Source organism: Rousettus aegyptiacus, unplaced genomic scaffold, assembly GCF_014176215.1.
Source record: "Rousettus aegyptiacus isolate mRouAeg1 unplaced genomic scaffold, mRouAeg1.p scaffold_m13_p_2, whole genome shotgun sequence".
Lineage (NCBI taxonomy): Eukaryota > Metazoa > Chordata > Mammalia > Chiroptera > Pteropodidae > Rousettus > Rousettus aegyptiacus.
Genome location: NW_023416295.1, coordinates 126,622,121 through 126,642,546, shown reverse-complemented (window position 1 = coordinate 126,642,546; position 20,426 = coordinate 126,622,121). Strand labels below are relative to the sequence as shown.

General features: G+C 36.4%; 1 pseudogene; it reads right to left on the bottom strand.

Moving 5' to 3' along the window:
* Positions 1-20,308: 20,308 nt before the first annotated feature.
* Positions 20,309-20,426, bottom strand: LOC118614626 (annotated as a pseudogene).

Below are 20,426 nucleotides of genomic sequence, written 5' to 3'. Positions count from 1 at the left end.
CACTGTCTTCAGCTGTATACAGACTTTGAATCTGAGGAATAGAATGCAAAAATGATATTTCAATATGCTATACAGAGAAAAGTAGCTAAGCAAGTCAGGAGAAGCACATGTTTTAGCTTTTATTTGATCGTCAACAATCTGATAGAGAAGCGATTGCATTGTGCTTCATTCCCCTCCTTTACCTTCAGAATGGTCTTCAGAATGTGGCTTATGGAAAATATCCATCTGAAGTTTCTTTTCCACTTTGGTCACAGGACCAATTGTCAAGTAGATAGAAAGTACCTTGAGAACCTCACGGTCCCCCGAGAACATGGCAGCCATCGTGGTATCCCGTCCTTGGTGTAAGATAGGAGATCCATTAATGCTGGTGAAGAGGAAAAATCTGTACACAAATTGATCTTCCCCATCTGTCACTGCAGCATATCGGCAAAGCGCTCTCATACTCTATGGTATTTTAATACTACCAGTGACTCAGTTGTATTATTTTCATGCTTGGCAACGCTTGTTCCCTTCAAACACTTGTTCCCTTCACACAATTTCTCAGTCTCCCCGACATCCTAGAGAAGCCTGTACTGTTTGGGCAACCTGGGAGTAGTATATCAGAGTTCCCACGAATTCTCCTGAGTTCCATACTCCTTCAAAATTTCTTCTTTGCTCCCCTTTTATGATAATCTGCTGAAATCCTCTAGTCTGGGTACCTCCCATGTATCAGTATGAACAGCCTCTATTTTGTTATCTTTCCTGAATTCTTGTTTCAACATCCATCTGTTGTCTACTGTCCCACCCATCCCAAGTCTTCCCAGAATACTGGCAGGTGGGATGTTCTGATGGTCTTTCTCAGAACAGTATCCTGTCCTTGGGCTTCTTTATCCTTACTGGGGTTATGCAGTTTATGCATAGATATTTCAGCTCCCAAATGAGTTCTGAGACTAGCTGCCTGCTCTCTTAATAACATAGTCTATATCTTGTGAGATGGATAGATAAAGGAGACTACCGCTTGGGGAAAAGTCTTCCGTCTTTGCCATATTATTTTTTCTGAAGATTCACTTTACCCTTGGGTCTGTCACTAATCATTGCTCCTACCATTTCTTCAGGACAGATTTTTGCTTTTCAGCACACTGGCCAAAAGATAGGTAGACTATGTGCTTCTTCCTTTAAAAAGCAGTTATTATCAGGTGTTACTATTTAATAAAAGTTAAATATTACTCAGAGAATCAATACATCTCGGCTATTGGGAATAATAATTTTAAAAGCTAGAAAAGCACAATACATCCTCATGAGCTTCCCTACAAAACTGCCTTCGAGTGTTGCTTATTTGAAGATCAAGTCAAAGAATTCATTTCACCTTGTTCCAATAAGACCTACGATACTTTTTCATTTCTCACATTTCCTACCTATTCACTCACCCTTCCCAGTGGTGACACTCTAAGAAGTGTCAGAGCTGACATTCGACCAGGTCAAATGAAATCCAAAACTTAGTCATTTCCAGGAAAGCTGTAATGTTAGAATTTGAGGCAATTGCTCATACTTAGTCAGTTCTAATAATCACTAATGAATTAAAATTTTAGTTTTTCAAATGCTTTCTCGATGCAAACAGTATCTTCGGGGCATCTAGGTTTCTTCAATAAATGACTCAAATGAAATCACCTCATGAGACACCAATTACTTTGTATATGAATGATTTGTATATGGTGCTTTAACATATTTCCCACCGAATGCCTTAAGTGCTGTTACCCTCTGTGCTTAGGGAAGGCTTCAATCTTATCTATTGAGGAGAATTGGCACAGTGTACGGGGTTCATAAACACCTTCATATGGGAGGCTGCACACCAAGGCTTATGGGATAGAATGTTGCCTGAATGTCAGCAACCTTTAAATAATGCATGCCCATGCAGAGATAGTTTTTCTAGGCTAAGACTTGAGGGTTTCAGAGAGCCACACATCTCTGCATTTAGCACCTCTAATGTTCTTTTCTTCAGCAACTTTTATCTGCATAACCTACGTCTCCACACTGGCCAACACACTGAGCACCAGTTAATATCACTGGATGGTACACCATCACAAAGCATGAAAATATATAATCTTGTGTCCTCAGTTCAGAGGAAGTGACTGGATTGTGATTTGTAAGTAAATTGTATCAATGTTTGGATGCCTCCTTTAAAAGTCAAATATGTAACAAAAAATTAATGCAGAACTTTTAGACTATGGCTATTTCACTAACTGTGTTCAAAGACAGTTTTAAATTATGGAGAGTTGCTATTTATTATTTTTATCTTTAAAGATAATATTACTTTGATCCTCTTGATAAAATGTATGCATATTCATTTATTACATTCATTGAGAACCAATAGAAAAGTATAAGAAAAATCTCCCATGACCATATTACTCTCAGCTCATTCTTATTAATATCTTATTATAGTTATTTCTACCTGTTCGTACCTATATAATTATGTAATGCAGTTATTTATATTTTATAAAATATATATTATATTGTGCATAACATTTGATGTTTTCCTCACTTAACCTCACTTTATTCATTCAATTCTTTTTAAAGCACTTATGATGTATTTTCCCCATGTCAATAAATATTCTTCAAACAAACAATTTGAGTTGCTTATCATATCCCATATGTAAGGAAGAAAATTACAAAGTTAATAGTTCTAATAATGAACATTGAAGTTGTTTCCATTTATTATATAATAATCTCTTATTAGGTATTCTTGTATGTAAATCTTTTTGTCTTCACCAGATTAATCTCATATTTAAGAACTAATCAAACAAGAAATATTGAATAAAGGGTTTCCCATACTTATTGCTAAACTAGTCTTTTAAAAATGTGTCCCGCTGTGTACCCACACCATTTGAAAATGAGAATCTCTGATTCCCAAAGCTTTGAGGATTTGGGTGTTATTATTTTGGGTGTGGTTTTTAATATTTTTTATAGATAAGATAATCCTAACTGATTATCATTTCATTGATATTTTTCTTATAAGTGAGGTACATCACTTTATGCTAGTGGTCATTTCAGTACAAATTCCTCATCATTATATTTTGCTGGCCTTATAATGTTTTAAATGGATAACAAACATGTACATATTTCACATTTTTTCTGAGTTATTTGACTGAATGCACCAGTAAAAGAACAATTAATATCAGAAGCTCCAAATCTTAGTAGTCTAACCTAATTAACATAACTTTAGTTATTATGGATTCTTTCGGGACTGAGACAGTCCAAGGGTTTGACTTGAAATGTTCAAAATGAGATAAATAACCATTTAACAGGGTGTTTTAAATGGGTGTTTGCCCCCTTTGAAGTTATTTTTTATCATCATGTTTTAAGAGTCTATGGAAAAGTGAGAAATACATTTTGATATCCCTTTTTTGGCCCCCCTCATTATACCATGGCAGTGACTACACTCTGCAGATGAGAACATACCTGGTGTAATCCTTCATTCTGATCTCTTCCAGGAGTACTGCTCAAGACTCACATTCAGATTCATTATCATGTTATAAAGAACAAAGTGGCAGCTCACAGATTCCTTTTCAAATCCTCTCTGAACATGAAGGTATTTCATGGACTCAGATTTTCTAGCAGAAAGATGGAAACTCACTGTCTTTATCTGGGAATGACAGCTTTTACACAACTTCCACAGTTCCAGTTCCCAAATCTTTAAGCCCATGATTGATAAACATTTCATACTTACTTTCTGGTGGTTCCTCATCATGTTTTGGGAAATATAACCCAAAGTTTCTTTTTGTGTCTGAGAACACACAGAGTGCTTGTGGCTATAACTTTGTGTTAACTTTAGCCTACTGTTAAGCCTCACATGCTCTTCCAAGTAAGAGTACCTGCAAATGCAAGGTACTATGCAGTGGAATAGAGAATAGCACCTTCTGCTCTTGTCATCGCGAAGTCGAAAATGAAATCTGATGAGTTGCTTTCTCTCAATAAACTATTAAATAATATTTCCCTGAATTCTGTGGCTGAAAGAATGAACAAAGAATGACAAATAAATGCTAGCAGCACTCTCTGGCTGTGGAAGTGAACATGGTCTGATCTCTTTGTTCAAAGAAATGGGTTGCTGTGTAAATTTTCATGAATAGAAATGGTATATGCTTTGTTGTTTTATCTGCTTAAATGGTCAGGGAACAGCTGAATAAGCCAACAAAAATGTCTTTGGGGACCCTATTCGAATCACTAATGAACCTACGGTGAAATTAACTTTGACCAAAAAAAAATGAAAACATGAAAAAAACTAGCCATCACTTGTGGAACAGTGCCCACAGAGAAATGAATTGCAATCATAATAGCATCAGTTGCAGAAAAAATCAAATTATGAAAACAACGATCTTATGTTTTCCTTACATTTTCAAAATGTTAGGGTGTCATCCGGTATTTTCTTTTATTCTTTCTTTTTTTTATTCTTATTTTTTATTACATTTATTAGGATAACATTTGTTAATAAAATTATATAGATTTCAAATATACAATTCAATAATACATCATATGCATATTGCATTGTGCGTTCACCACCCAAAGTTAAATTTCCTTCCATCACCATATAATTGACTCCTTTTATCCTTACCTACCTCCCTTTCCCTCTGGCAACCACTAAACTGTCGTCCGTGTCGATGAGTCTCTGTTTGTCTTGTTTATTTGTTGCTTTCAGTTTTATATCCCATATATGAGTGAAATCATATGGTTCTCAACTTTTTCTGTCTGGCTTATTTTGTTTGGCATGGTAATCTCAAGATCCATCCCTATTGTCACAAGTGACAGTATTTCATCTTTTCCGATGGCTGAGTAATATTTTATTGTACATCTGTATTATATCTTCTTTATCTGATCATCTATTGAAGCACACTCTGGTTATTTCCATGTCTTGGCCACTGTGAGTAATGATAGAGTGAACATCAGGATATGTATATTTTTATGAATACGTGTTCTTAATTTTGTGAGATAGATACCCAAAAGAGGGATTGCTGAGTCATGTGCTAATTCTCTTCTTAATTTTTTGAGGAACCTCCATACTGTTTTTCATATTGGCTGTACCAATTTACATTCCCACCAGCAGTGTATGAGCATTCCTTTATCCCCACAACCCCTCCAACACTTGTTACTTGTCTTGTTGATAATAGCTATTCTTACAGATCTGAATTTTATTAACCAATGACACCAAAATAAATTTAATTTTTAAAAAGAGAAATGTTTCTTTGGTCAATTAAAAAAATGGAAAGCATCAGAATCATTTAAAAGAGACTGATTTGTCCTGATGTATACTTTACCACAATAAAAAAGTACATGTTAAAATACAGGATGAGGAGGTGACATCAGAAGCATAGCTTCTTGATCTCTCCCCTTGAAATTAGAACTAACCGAACACTACAATCGAACAGAAAATCCCAGCCTAGCACGCAAATATGTCTAAGAGATCTGCACATAAAGAATCTAAAGGTGGGCAAATTGGGCAAGCAAGGGAGGAGAAAAAGCAGAGGAGCAGAGACCAGTGCTGGGAAAGAGCCCAGAGCTCCCTAATGGACTCAGGAAGAGAGGTAAACCAAGTTGCAGTATGCACTCTCTGTAGCCCTGAGCATTCCTGTCCAAGTGATCAGCATATACTACAGTGGAACCCAATGATCAAGTCAGAGATCAGGGTAGAGATGGAATATAAAACTGCAACGACTGTGTCCTAGGAAACGAAGTCACGGATCCTGGCCACCTCCCCCTACCCTCACAGTGCTAGCAGTGGGCTCCAAGGCAAACTGTAGCAGCAAATGTCAGTTTACAGAGCAGAAAGTCTCCAACCTCAGGAACAGAGAAGACACACACCGTGGCTGGTTCCAGTGACATGAGTGAAAATATAGAAGTGAGCTGAGGCGTGGTTACTGCTATTACTGTGAGGAGAACAAAAGCACAGGCACGATGGTGGCCTCTCCCAACCCACCTGACCCACCCATTCAACATGATCTTAGATGAGGCACCTTGGGCACCACAGGCAGCACAACGCAGCATCTGGCTGCTAGCGCAGCACGGGGACTACAGGGGCTCCTCGGGATTTGAGGACCCCATCACTCACCACGTTATTTTTGGAAGGGAAGTCCTGAGATCAAGGCAACCTGGTCAGAGAGGAAACACACACCTATCTAGGAAATAAAGGGCATTTTTTTTGCCACACAGCAGTGATCCAGGAGGCCTGGGCAGTGAAGGAGGCTTATGCACCACCTACTTAAAAATAAAAACAAAATAAAACTTCTTCTTATCAACGTGCTAAAGAAGAATCACTCTAAATAATTTTTTTTTAAAAAAGCATAACCAAAAAGGCCTTCTCCAAGATACATTATATTAAAACTGACAAAAATAATAAAAAATTCCGAAAGCAGCCAGAAGAATGAAGACAGCAATGTAAAAAGAAAAAACTTTGGATTATCATCACACTTTTCAGCAGAAAAATCTACAAGCTAGGAGAAAATGGTATCGAACATTCAAACTATTGAGAGAAAAAATTATCAGACCAAAAAAATATATATCCAGATCTTTGGAAACATAGCAAAGTGAGAGAAGTCCCCAGATCTCTCACCTGGAAACAATAAGAAGCTGAACATCTAAAACTCAATGAAAAACACCCAAACTACACACCAGCACGTCTAAGCATGGGATCTGTGCATAAGAGTTACCACAGGTCAGAAACCCGGGTATCAGGCTGTGGACTGGGAGAAATAAAGAAGCTGCCTCTTGCAGCCACTGGAGCTCCCTGTAGGAGGAGGGGCAAATGAGAAGGAATGGTGAGTTGCCTGGGAAAGCTGTGAGCTCCCCACAGCCAGGGGAAGGACTCAGTCAGCAGGACAGAAGGCAGAGAAGCAGAAGGGCAAGAAAAAAAAAGTTCATTTTTACCAGCTGCCATTCAAAAGAGAGGCTCAGCCACAGCCCTCAATCCCCAACACAGAAGGTCCCTCCCCCCATGCCCTCCAAGACTGAACACCGCAGAGCCCCAGGGGAATCTGAGCAAACACTACCAAAACTGTTGCTACTACTGACAGGGACTGAAATTCAGAGTAGTGAGCCTGATTAATATCTATCAGAAAATAAGGCTTTTTTAAGGCTTTATATAAAGCAGGGATCCAAGAAGCTTAGACATCACCTACTGGAAACTAAAAGAAAAGCAACTTCTTTGCAGCTGGCTAACGAGAGACCTTTATATAATAAACCTTCTTTCTAGAAAAATAACTGAATATACTTCCATTAATGCCCAGGCAGAGAAATAGTTCGTTAAACACCTTGAATAACCATAATGACAAGGCATCTCAGAAAGAAAGAGAAAAATCTCCAGAAAATTAGCTTACAGACATAAAATAGGCAATTTAAATGACAGAGATTTCAGGATGATACTTCTGAAAAAACTCAGTGAATTCCAAAATGAGTCATATCAACAATTTTAAGAATTTAAAAAACACCTAGATGACAGAGCAAGGAGATTGAAACCCTCAAAAAGAATATAATAGATCTTCTGGTGATAAAACACACACACACACACACACACACACACACACACACACACTGCAAGAGTTGAAAAATGAAATAGCAAGCTTGGGAAATAGAGTCGACTGAATGGAGGAAAGAATCAGTGATATTGAAGACAGAAATCTAGAAATGCATCAAAAGGAAGAGGAGAGAAACCAAAATATAAAAAATAATGAAAGAGAAATTTAAGAACTAGCAGAGGAAACATAAGAATAATAGATATTATCAAAGAGAGGAAAAGAAAGAGGGACTAAAAAGTATTTTCAGAAAAATAATAGATGAGAATTTCCCACATCTAAGGAAGGAGCTGGAGCTTGGAATTCAAGAAGTCAACAGAACACCCAATGATCTCAACTCAAAAAGGCCTTCACGAAGACATATTGTATTAAAATTAGCAAAAATCAATGACAAAAAGAGAATTCTCAGGGCAGCCAGGGAGAAGAAAATGGTAACTTATAAAAGAAATTCCATTAGATTATCATCAGACTTCTTAGCAAAAACCTTACAAGCGAGAAAGGAATGGAATCAAATATTTAAACTGTTAAGTGAAAGGAACTTCTAGCCTAGAATAATGTATCCAACTAAGGTCTCCTTTAGATATGAAGGAGAAATTAAGACCTTTCCAGACATACAAAAAATGGAGGGACTTCTCCACTACGAGTCCTGCACTATAGGAAATACTGAAAGGGGTGAGCTCACCTAAAACAAAATGACAAAAATGTATATATATATATATTTAGGAGTAAAGTGACTACAAGGCAAATAAAAGTAGAGGAGTGCAACCCTTACTAAGAACAGGGCATTATAAACCTAACAATTAAGAAGAGAATTGTTATAACAAGGTAGTAATGAATGTTCAGCATAGATAGGGACAAATTGAAAAACAATGACTGAAAAGTGAAGGATTCAAAGATTCAAATTTGCAAAGAGGAGTAGAGATAAGGCAAGCACGGAAGAAAATGGACGACTGTATATATGTAACTATCCTTTACATATTCGTGATGGTAACCACACACCAAAGATTCAGAACCAAAGTATATAACATAAAACAAGAAGAACCAGAGGCAAAGAAACAAAAGCTAACAAAAATAAAGAAAACAGAAACACAAGGACAAGGAAGCAATGAAAACAAGAGCTATCAGAAAGCAGAAGATAAAATGGCTCTAAGAAAATCTAATATTTTAATAATCACCCTAAATGTAAAAGGACTGAACTCACCAATTAAAAGGCACAAAGTTGCAGAACGGATTAAAAAACAAAAACCAACCACATGCTGCCTCCAGGAGACACATCTCAGCTCCAAAGACAAATATAGACTCAAAGTGAAAGGGTAGAAAATGATATTTCAAGCAAATGGCATTCAGAAAAAAAGAGGGAGTAGTGGTACTAATTTCAGATGAAATAGATTTCAAAATAGAAAAGGTAGAGAAAGATATTGAGGGACATGTAATAATGATAAAGGGAATCATGCACCAGGAAGACATAACACTTATTAATATCTATGCTCCCGATCAGGGAGCCTCAAAACATGTAAAGCAATTACTCACAGAACTAAAGGGAAAACAGATCAAAACACTATCATAGTAGGGGACCTAAAAACCCCACTTTTGGAAATGGTCAGGTCATCCAAACAGAAGATCGATAAGGAAATAACATCTTTAAATGACACTGTAGACTAACTGGACATAATAGACATTTACAGAGCCTTCTATCCCAGAACAGCTGCTTATATATTCTTCTCTAGTGCACATGTAACATTCTTAAAAATCGAACATATACTGGGACACAGAGATAGCCTCAACAAATATAAGAGGGTTGAAATCATACCAACCATATTCTCTGATTGTAATGCTTTGAAACTAGAGATCAACTGCAGAAAAAAATCAGGAAGAACCACAAATACATGGAGATCAAACAACATGTTACTGAAGAATAACTGAGTCAGAGAAGAACTAAAAAGAGAGATCAAGAGATTCATAAAAACGAATGATAATGATAGCACAACATATCAAAACTTTTGGGACACGGCAAAAGTGGTCATGAGAGGAAAGTTCATATCATGACAGGCCTACCTCCAAAAACAAACATGAGCCCAAATAAACAACCTAACGCTTCATCTTAAAAAACTAAAAAGTAAGAACCAATGAAGCCTAAAGTCAGTAGAAGGAAAGAAATCATCAAAATTAGAGCAGAAATAAATGAAATAGGAAAAAAAAAACAATAGAAAAAATAAATGCAACAAAGAGACGATTCTTTGAGAAGGTTAATAAAATTGACAAACCCCTAGCTAGACTCACTAAAGAAAAAAGAGAAGGGCACAAATAAACAAAATCAGGGATGAAAGAGGGGAAATTATGACTGACATCGCAGAAATACAAAGGATCATACAAGAATACTATGAAAAAGTATATAACGCCAAATTTAATAACCTTGAAGAAGTGGACCAGTATTAGAGAAATACAACCTTCCTAGACTGAATCAAGAAGAACTGGAAAATCTAAATAGACAGATCAGCAGTATGGAAATCGAAACAAACATCAAAAACCCACCAAAAAATAAAAGTCCAGGACCAGAAGGCTTTAGAAGTGAATTCTACCAAACATTCAAAGAAGATTTAATACCTATTTTCCTCAAACTCTTCCAAAAAATCAAAGAGGAAGCAATACTTCTCACCTCATTTTATGAGGCCAATATCAACCTGATACCAAAACCTGGTAAAGATAACACAAAAAAAGAAAACTACAGACCAATATCTCTCATGAACGGAGATGCAAAAATTGTAAATAAGATAGTAGCAAACTGAATACAGCAACATATTAAAAAGATTATACGCCACGATCAAGTGGGCTTCTTCCCAGAGGCACAGAGATGGTTCAACATATGCAAATCAATAAATGTAATACACTATGTAAACAAGTTAAAAAATAAGAATTATATAATCATATCAATAGATGCGGAAAAAGCCTTCGACAAGATATAGCACTCATTTATGATCAAACACTTAACAAAATTGGTATAGAAGGAAAGTACCTCAACATAATAAAGGCTATATATGACAAACCCTCAGCCAACATTACACTTAATGGTGAAAAACTAAAAACCTTCCCTCTAAGATCAGGAACGAGGTAAAGCTATCAACTATCGCCACTCTTATTCAATATAACATTGCAGGTCCCAGCAAGTGCAATCAGATGAGAGAAAGATATAAAAGGCATCCAAATAGGAAATTAAGAAATCAAACTGTCATTATTTGCGGATGACTTGATTCACTATATAAAAAACCCTAAGGACTCCAAAAGAACACTACTGAAAACAGTAAGCAAATACAGTAAGGTCTCTGGATACAGAATCGATGTTCAAAAATCCATAGTTCTTACATTATAATAATGAAGTGTCAGGAAAAAAAGTGGAAAAAATATTTCCTTCTGCAATTACAACAAAAAGAATAAAATTCCTAGGAATAAATCTAATGAAGCATTGAAGGACCTATGTGATGAAAACTATAAGACCCTATTAAAAGAAATTGAAGAAGATACAAAGTAATGGAAAGACATTCCATGTTTTTGGGTTGGAAGAATCAACATAGTTAAAACGACCTTATCACCTAAAGCATTATACAGATTTAATGCAATCTCCATCAAAATTCCACTGGCATTTTTTAAAGAAATAGAACAAAAAATCATCAAATTTGTATGGAAGCACAAAAGACCCCTAATTGCCAAATCCATTCTGAGAAAAAAGAAAAAGTCTGGAGACATCGCTCTGCCTGACTTCAAATCATACTACAAAGCGGCAGTAATCAAAACAGCATGATATTGACAAAAAAACAGACACACAGACCACTTGAACAGAATTGAGACTCCATAAGTAAACCCATGTTTATATGGGCAAATAATTTTGAACAAAAATGCCAAAAACATACATTGGAGCAAGGAAAGCCTCCTCAACAAAGGGTGCCGGGAAAACTGGAAAGCCACATGCAAAAGAATGAAACTAGACTGTTGTCTATCACCACACACCAAAATCAACTCAAAATGAATTAAGGACTTGAATATAAGACTCAAAACAATAATGCATAGAAGAAAACATAGGGACTAAACTCAAGGACTTTGGACTTAAAAGAAGATTTTATGAATTTGACCTCAAAGGCAAGGGAAGTAAAAGCAAAAATAAATGAATATCACTACGTCAACCTAAATAGCTTCTGGTCAGCAAAAGAAATCATCAATGAGGTAAAAGATTAGTTTAGCAGTAAGTATGGGAAAACCTCTATTTGATGTTTGATCAGCTCCTAAATCTGAGATTAATCCAATGAGGACAAAAAGATTTATATATGAGAATGCCTACCAAGATGTTATTATGTAACAAACAGAAGCAACCTTAATGTTTACTATTAGAACTATTAACTTTATAGTTTTCTTCCTTACATGATGGCATATGATGAGCAACTAAAACTGTGTTTTTGAAGAATATTTAATGACATAAGGAAAATACATTATGCGCTTTAAAAACAATTGAATGAATAAAATGAGGTTAAGCGAGGAAAACATCAAATGATATTTACAATATAATATTACTTTTATAAAATATAAATAAGTGCATTATATAATTATATGGATAATAACTAAAAGATAATAAGAATGGGCTGGGTGTAATGTGATCATGGAAGATTTTCCTTTCTTATGCTTTTCCATTGGTTTTCAATGAATGCAATAAATAAATATGTACACATTTTCTATGGAGGATTAAAGTAATGTTATTTTTAAAGGTAAAAATAATAAGTAGCAACTATCCATAATTTTAAATTATCCATGAATGCAGGATTGAAATAGGCATGGTCAAAAAATTCTAGAATTAAATATAATTTCTTTGTGCTAATGATTTTACTTTTAAAGTATCATTCAAAGAATAATATAAAGTTACTTACAAATCTCATTCCAGTCACTTCCTCTGAATTGAGGACACAAGATTATATATTTTCATGCTTTGTGATGGTGTACCATCCAGTGATATTAACTGGTGCTCAGTGTGTTGGCCAGTGTGGAGACGTAGGTTATGCAGATAAAAGTTGCTGAAGAAAAGAACATCAGAGGTGCTAAACAGAGATGTGTGGCTCTCTGAAACCCTCACGTCTTAGCCTAGAAAAACTATCTCTGCATGGGCATGCATTATTTAAAGGTTGCTGACATTCAGGCAACATTCTATCCCATAAGCCTTGGTGTGCAGCCTCCCATATGAAGGTGTTTATGAACCCCGTACACTGTGCCAATTCTCCTTGATAGAAAAGAAATGATGCCTTCCCTAAGCACAGAGGGTAACAGCACTTAAGGCATTCGGTGGGAAATATGTTAAAGCATCATATACAAATCATTCGTATCACAAAATAATTGGTGTCTCATGAGGTGATTTCATTTGAGTCATTTATTGAAGAAACCCAGATGCCCCGAAGATACTGTTTGCATCGAGAAAGCATTTGAAAAACTAAAATTTTAATTCATTAATGATTATTAGAACTGACTAAGTATGAGCAATTGCCTCGAATTCTAACATTACAGCTTTCCTGGAAATGACTAAGTTTTGGATTTCATTTGACCTGGTCTAATGTCAGCTCTGACACTTCTTAGAAGTGTCACCACTGGTAAGGGTGAGTGAATAGGTAGGAAATGTGAGAAATGAAAAAGTATCGTAGGTCTTATTGGAACAAGGTGAAATGAATTCTTTGTAGTTTTGTAGGGAAGCTCATGAGGATGTATTGTGCTTTTCTAGCTTTTAAAATTATTATTCCTAATAGCCAAGAAGTATTGATTCTCTGTGTAATATTTAACTTTTATTAAATAGTAACACCTGATAATAACTGCTTTTTAAAGGAAGAAGCACATAGTCTACCTATCTTTTGGCCAGTGTGCTGAAAAGCAAAAATCTGTCCTGAAGAAATGGTAGGAGCAGCAATGATTAGTGACAGACCCAAGGGTAAAGTGAATCTTCAGAAAAAAATAATATGGCAAAGACGGAAGACTTTTCCCCAAGCGGTAGTCTCCTTTATCTACCCATCTCACAAGATATAGACTTTCTGTTATTAAGAGAGCAGGCAGCTAGCCTCAGAACTCATTTGGGAGCTGAAATATCTATGCATAAACTGTATAACCCCACTAAAGATAACAGAAGCCCAGGGACGGGATACTGTTCTGAGAAAGACCATCAGAACATCCCACCTGCCAGTATTCTGGGAAGACTTGGGATGGGTGGGACAGTAGACAACAGATGGATGTTGAAACAAGAATTCAGGAAAGATAACAAAATAGAGGCTGTTCATACTGATACATGGGAGGTACCCAGACTAGAGGATTTCAGCAGATTATCATAAAAGGGGAGCAAAGAAGAAATTTTGAAGGAGTATGGAACTCAGGAGAATTCGTGGGAACTCTGATATACTACTCCCAGGTTGCCCAAACAGTACAGGCTTCTCTAGGATGTCGGGGAGACTGAGAAATTGTGTGAAGGGAACAAGTGTTTGAAGGGAACAAGCGTTGCCAAGCATGAAAATAATACAACTGAGCCACTGGTAGTATTAAAATACCATAGAGTATGAGATCGCTTTGCCGATATGCTGCAGTGACAGATGGGGAAGATCAATTTGTGTACAGATTTTTCCTCTTCACCAGCATTAATGGATCTCCTACTCTACACCAAGGACGGGATACCACGATGGCTGCCTCGGGGGACCTCGGGGGACCGTGAGGTTCTCAAGGTACTTTCTATCTACTTGACAATTGGTCCTGTGACCAAAGTGGAAAAGAAACTTCAGATGGATATTTTCCATAAGCCACATTCTGAAGACCATTCTGAAGGTAAAGCAGCGGAACGAAGCACAATGCAATCGCTTCTCTATCAGATTGTTGACGATCAAATAAAAGCTAAAACGTGTGCTTCTCCTGACTTACTTAGCTACTTTTCTCTGTATAGCATATTGAAATATCATTTTTGCATTCTATTCCTCAGATTCAACGTCTATATATAGCTGAAAACAGTGATGAAAAACCATTCTGCACCAATTTACCCATTTCCCACTGAGTATCAAGGTTGCTTTTTCTCCATCCTCAACAATATTTATCTCATTTATTTTTTTATTATAATCACCCTAACATGTGTAAGGTGTATTTCATTGAGATTTTGATTGCACTTCCCTAATGCTTAGTAATACTGAGCAACTTTTCATGTACCTGTTGGCCATTTGTATGCCTTCTTGAGAAAATGTTCTATTCAGGTCCTTTGCTCATTTATAATTGAGTCTTTGAAAATTTTTTCCTATTGATTTGTAAGAGTTGCTTATATATTTTAGATATTAACCCCTTTTCAAATATATGGTTTGCAAATACTTTTTTCCCGTTCCATAGGTTGCCATTTCATTTTGTTGATTGTTTCCTTTGATGAACAGTAGCTTTCTAGTTTGATTTAATCTCACTTGTTTAATTTTGGTTTTGCTTTTGGTGTTAAATTCTGAAAATTATTGCCAAGGCCAATGTCAAGGAGTTTTTCCCCTACATTTTTTTGTAAAAATTTTACACATTCAGGTCTTACTTTCTGTCTTAAATTCATTTTGAGATCCTTTCATGTATAAGTGTCCAGTTTCATTCTTTGCACGAGGATATTCAGTTTTCCTGATACAATTATTGAAGAGACTATCCTTTCCCTATTGTGGCTGCCCATCTATTTCAGTCCCAGAAGTATGGTTTTTTAGCCAACACCTGAGTGCTCTGAAGATCAAATCTTTCAGTTCTTCTGGCAACCATTGAAACCACACTTACATTATCTCAAGGTCCCCTCATCCCATTTAATTTAGGGATCCCTTTTCAATAGCACCATTTCCTATTGTCTTTCCTGAACTTTGGAGAATATTCACTACAGAGAACTTCAGAAAGCCAAGACTCCCTGCCAACGATGTATTTCTCAAAGGCTAATGAATGGCATGTCCTCTGAAATATTCTGGGTTGTTGTTAAACAACAGATGAGGAAGTCTTACATAAGAAATCTACTTCAGTATCCCAATCTTTTTACATCTTTGTATGCCCTTCTCAACAGCATAAAGATGAAGTCCTGGAATCTCAATTTCACTCAGTGTAGACCACATTGGACCAAGTAGAGCCATGCCCAGCCACTTGAGATACCATCATTCATATCAACATTCATATCAACCCAATCAATTGTTACTTCTGACCCTACCCTGACTCCAAAACTTTTATGATCCATTCCCTTAGATATTCCTCAGGTCTGTTGATAGAGTTCTCTTGAAATTCCTTTGATATATATGGTACTTCTTTTCAGGTCATACTTAGTACCCAATGCCTGGAGTCTGTTTGAACTTGAGTCTGGTTGTTAGATTACAAGCAATGAGATAATGTGGAGGTGGGCCTTCTCCTATAAGAAAACTACCTCAGAAGAGGTCATTACTGGTTCTTATAGATAAGAAGAGCTCAAACCCTTCAGCCAAGGTGTAAACATCTGCTTCTCTGGCAAAAGTAGCTAGGCAGAGTATGGAGCTTCAGTGGAATCTGCCCATATGTGCCCTCTAGTAACCCCTGGAAGTTGTGAGTTCAACTTCCATTAAAATTAGTTCATCCTCAAGATTAGATATGGGTTGGTTTTCAGAAGTTTCAATCCTGTATCTATAGGAGATCCAGTTTCTTTTAAGGAAATCATAGTTTTTTGCCCTTTATATTTGTACTTTAAGCTAGAAATTTAAAATCCTGAAATAATCACTTTTCCTTCTCCAAGTTCTCCAGATATTTAGAAGTATCTGTCAGGGCCCAGGGCAGGTCACCAAGGATATCCCACAATGGCATATTGATGATTTTGAATTAAAATCACTTGAGAAGCAGCAGGAGTGGGAAGAGCTCTCTGAAGCTCTGTCCATCTAAATGCAGAAAATAAATCTCCATGTGATAGACACCCTTCCTTTTCCAGGGGGCAGAGAGGCAACCTCATCACAAGAGTTAAAAAAATATCTAGAGTCAAAAAAGTCAAAAAAGTCTGTGTATAAACAGACTTTGTAATGCCTTTACTACTTCATTACCTGAGTCCAAATCTTGCTTAGATTTCTTTCCAAAGAAAGTTTCTTTACCCTTTCAGTTTCTCACAAATTTATTGTTTCTTTGTCTAAAAAGTGTAAAAAGATGCCTAAGTTGATCATTTCTTTGAGTCTCATTTTGTAATGTGAGCTTCATATTGTGATTATCTCATGCACACACATTAAATTGGTTTTCCTCCTGTTAATCTAATCTAATGTCAGTTTTGTTATTTTATAATTAGTCCTGGTAAGGGTAGAAAATTTTCAAAGTGAGCTGACTAGCTATAAGTCAGCTACAGGGAAGAAATATCTTTAGATACCAGAAGTTGCCCCACTTGCTTGGGTGTGGTTTTAGAAAATGTATTGTATAGGATATAAAGATGGCCAGTGTCTGCTTCTGTAATCTGCTCACTTATTAACCAGAGTGTAGTACGAGGTGATGTATTTGTATTGCGTTAATGGTCGACTTCTGCTTCTGTAAACTGCTTACTTGTTTAATGTAGTTTTGGGCTTTGTGAGCTGCCTCTTTTGAAATTGTAAGAGTGAAGACTTCCCAGTAAATCAGTAACAAGGAGGTGATTCCTCGAGGCACCAAAGTCCCAGGAAGAGGCGCAACATTCCAAGATACAGATAATAAGACCGTCTACCAGGCTATGTTTGATCTAGCAATTCCCCAGATACATTTATCTTTGTAAAGGACATTAACAGTTAACTTCTGCTTTCTGTAATTTCCTTACTCTCTCTCTCTCTTTGTTCTAAGATGTAGTCGGAGACTTCATAAACTGCCTCAAACAAAGACCCCGGGATGATCTCCTCTAACCCTGAGTGATATAGTCAGTCGCCGGCCGGCTAATAAAAGCTCATAATTAATCTCAATTGGCTCCGTGGGTCTTAGATTTGAATACACCACAACAGTCCAGCCAGAGAAAATAAAAAATGGTAGAGGAGGGGAAATTCTCCCTCTCCTTGACATAACCAAACTTAAAGTCGTTATATTCCTTTTTTTCCACTAAAATATTTCACATCAGCTACTTGGTAAAAGCAAGTCATAAAGGCAGGACACATTCAGGAGGTGACAAGACCCACCACTTATAGGATGTGGCTGCAAAGTATTATGAGTTTTCCTGCAAATTAACATTTAATGGGTGTGTGACTCATGTTTAAGCTAGATTACAAGAGTTTAGAGCACATTTCCTACCACCAACACCCACCCCAAATAATAAGAAACTTCTAATAATTAGCAAAGAGTGTTATTCATTTCATAAGATGAGGGACCAAAATTTGGTCATAACCAAAGAAAGAAAATATTTACAAGAATACATAGAATAAGCAAAGCAGCAAGTATGATTATTAGTCACTCTAGATTTCAAAAGTCTAGAACCTTAGAAAATGTTTTCAAATGAGAAAAAGAGCAGAGAAAGATAATAGACTCAAACTGAAATAGAATAACAGGGAGCATCTGTGCCCTCCCAGCTTACACCACTAAAAATTCAAGGAAAATATGTAAACCACAGTTCTCCAGATAATTGACATCAGCTAATGGACAGTGATGCCTGAGAGATGATTACTTCAGCTTACCTCCTTGAGACAGTTAGAGCCCATCGGTCTGCCAGAGTTGAGAAGATGTAGGCAGTAGACCAAGAAGGCTCAAGTTCACAGTGAAATGTATGGAAAGGTGGGAGAGACATACAGACAGATGTTAGTGATCTATAGATGGCCCTTCACGAGCATTCAGCTGAGTATTGATCAGCATATGTATATAAGGAAATTATCTGACCGAGATAAGAATTACCCAAAGAGATTGCAAAGAACAATATTATGAGCTCACACAAGAATTGAAATGGTTCCTATTTACACCAAACAGAATTTCAAATCTCCTAATTTACTGGGTATTATTCAGAAAGATTTGCTTCAGTATCAGGGAAAGAAATCACAGAGCTAAACATCGCTCTTGTCCCATCTAACACAGATAAACACAGAAACTGAAAGAATAAACTGTTTCTAAGTAATTTAAATAACACCCAAACAAACCTAAAATAAAATCTTTGTAAGGATACAAATACATCCAGCCTTCAAGAAGATATATAAATGCAGAAAAAGAAAAAAAGTTTAAAAATGGAAAAAATAGGCAATCATAACACTAATCAAAAATGATGGAGCGGCCACATTAACATTATACAAAGTAGATTAGAGCAAACAATATTAATTGGGTTAAAAAGTCATTTTTCAATAACAAACATGTCTACTCTTCAAGAATCTATAACTAACTTAACTGCTTGTAAATATAATTTAAAAAACTTCATAATATATGAACCCAAAACTGATAAAACTGCAAAGAGAAAAAAAAATGCAATTACAGTCAGAAATTGCAACATGCATATATCAATAATTGATTGACTCATTCCTCAGAAATACATAAAGTAGACTTAACACTATCTATCAACATGAACAGCAACAAAAAAAAGAACAACAAAAAAGCCTTATTTAATTTTAAATTATTCAAATTATATGAAGTATATTACGTGGCCAAATGGAATTAAATTAGAAATTAGTAACAAATGTTCCTAAGAAACACCCATAATTGGAAGGCAAAATCAAAATTTGTGGGATACAGCCAAAGCAGTATTCTTAGAGAGATGTAAGACTCTATAGCAATAATAGTGACTAAAATAATTGTAATGTGTATCACTGGCTATCATCTTAGCCACAGAGCCATACCAGCTGTAAGGGAGGCTGGGTAGCATTTTATCTTGGCACTTGGCTCTCTGTATAAAATTGGAGTTCAATTCTTATGGATAAGAGAAGAAAAATAGCAGACAACATATTATCAGTCTCAGCCTTCAAGATGTTCTTCAAAACTTTGCTGGAAATATAGATAGGTACTTTCTTCCAACCTAGCTCACTGCCAGGGAAAATTTTCAATCACTCTCTGCCAATAGTGAGATGACAGAGAGGTGTGATGTGACATGGCTAGTCAATGTGAGAAACTTCAATAGAGCAGTAGCGAGTGGACTGAGTGATGGACAATAGAGACACTTGCTTCGGTAGAGGCAGCAGGAACACAGCTCTGCTCCATCATTTGACATAAGGATCAACATAAGCAGCAGAGCAAGAATGTCCAGAAGTGACAGCAGAGAAAGTCAGGTGCACTGGGCAGTAATGAGCCATGACAAAACTAGAAACATAACTCGAAACCAGGCAATTTTCCAGGGCTTGGGGTCCAAAATTCTCCATTGCTTCAAATACCAAGAGTAGTTTCATGGCCTACCCGAAAAGTCATAAGCAGAAGGAAAAAGGATTGAAAACACTAGCCCTGGAAGGACATTGAGCTGAAATTTAAATGCTGATAAGCCTCTTTAATATTGAAACACGTAGCCAGGGTAGTGTGGAGAAAGAAGCAGGAACTTTGTGTTTAGGTATATTTTTGTTCAAAATCTGCACCATCACTGTGGGACATTCTAACAAGTTGTTCCTCTGCTTCTCAGTTTCCTCATCTGTAAAATGAGGGTAGTTTGGGGTTTTTTTTTTACCTTCTCTAAGATTTACGGCAAAGATAAATAATATATAATATATATTAAGTGCCAAAAACAGAGTATCTAATTCTGGGAGAAATATTTTTAAAAATTTTATTTTATTTTTTAATTTTTTAGGCATGGCAACCTTTGGTTGCTCTTACAGATTGCAAGGACCTTGTCAGCTTACAATCCCTTATTTTTTTATTTTTTATGCCTACAGCACCTGGTCTTCCTAGGTGGTCTCCATCCAAGTACTAACCAGGCCCGACCCTGCTTAGCTTCCAAGATCAGACGGGATCAGGCTTGTTCAGGGTAACATGGCCATAGAC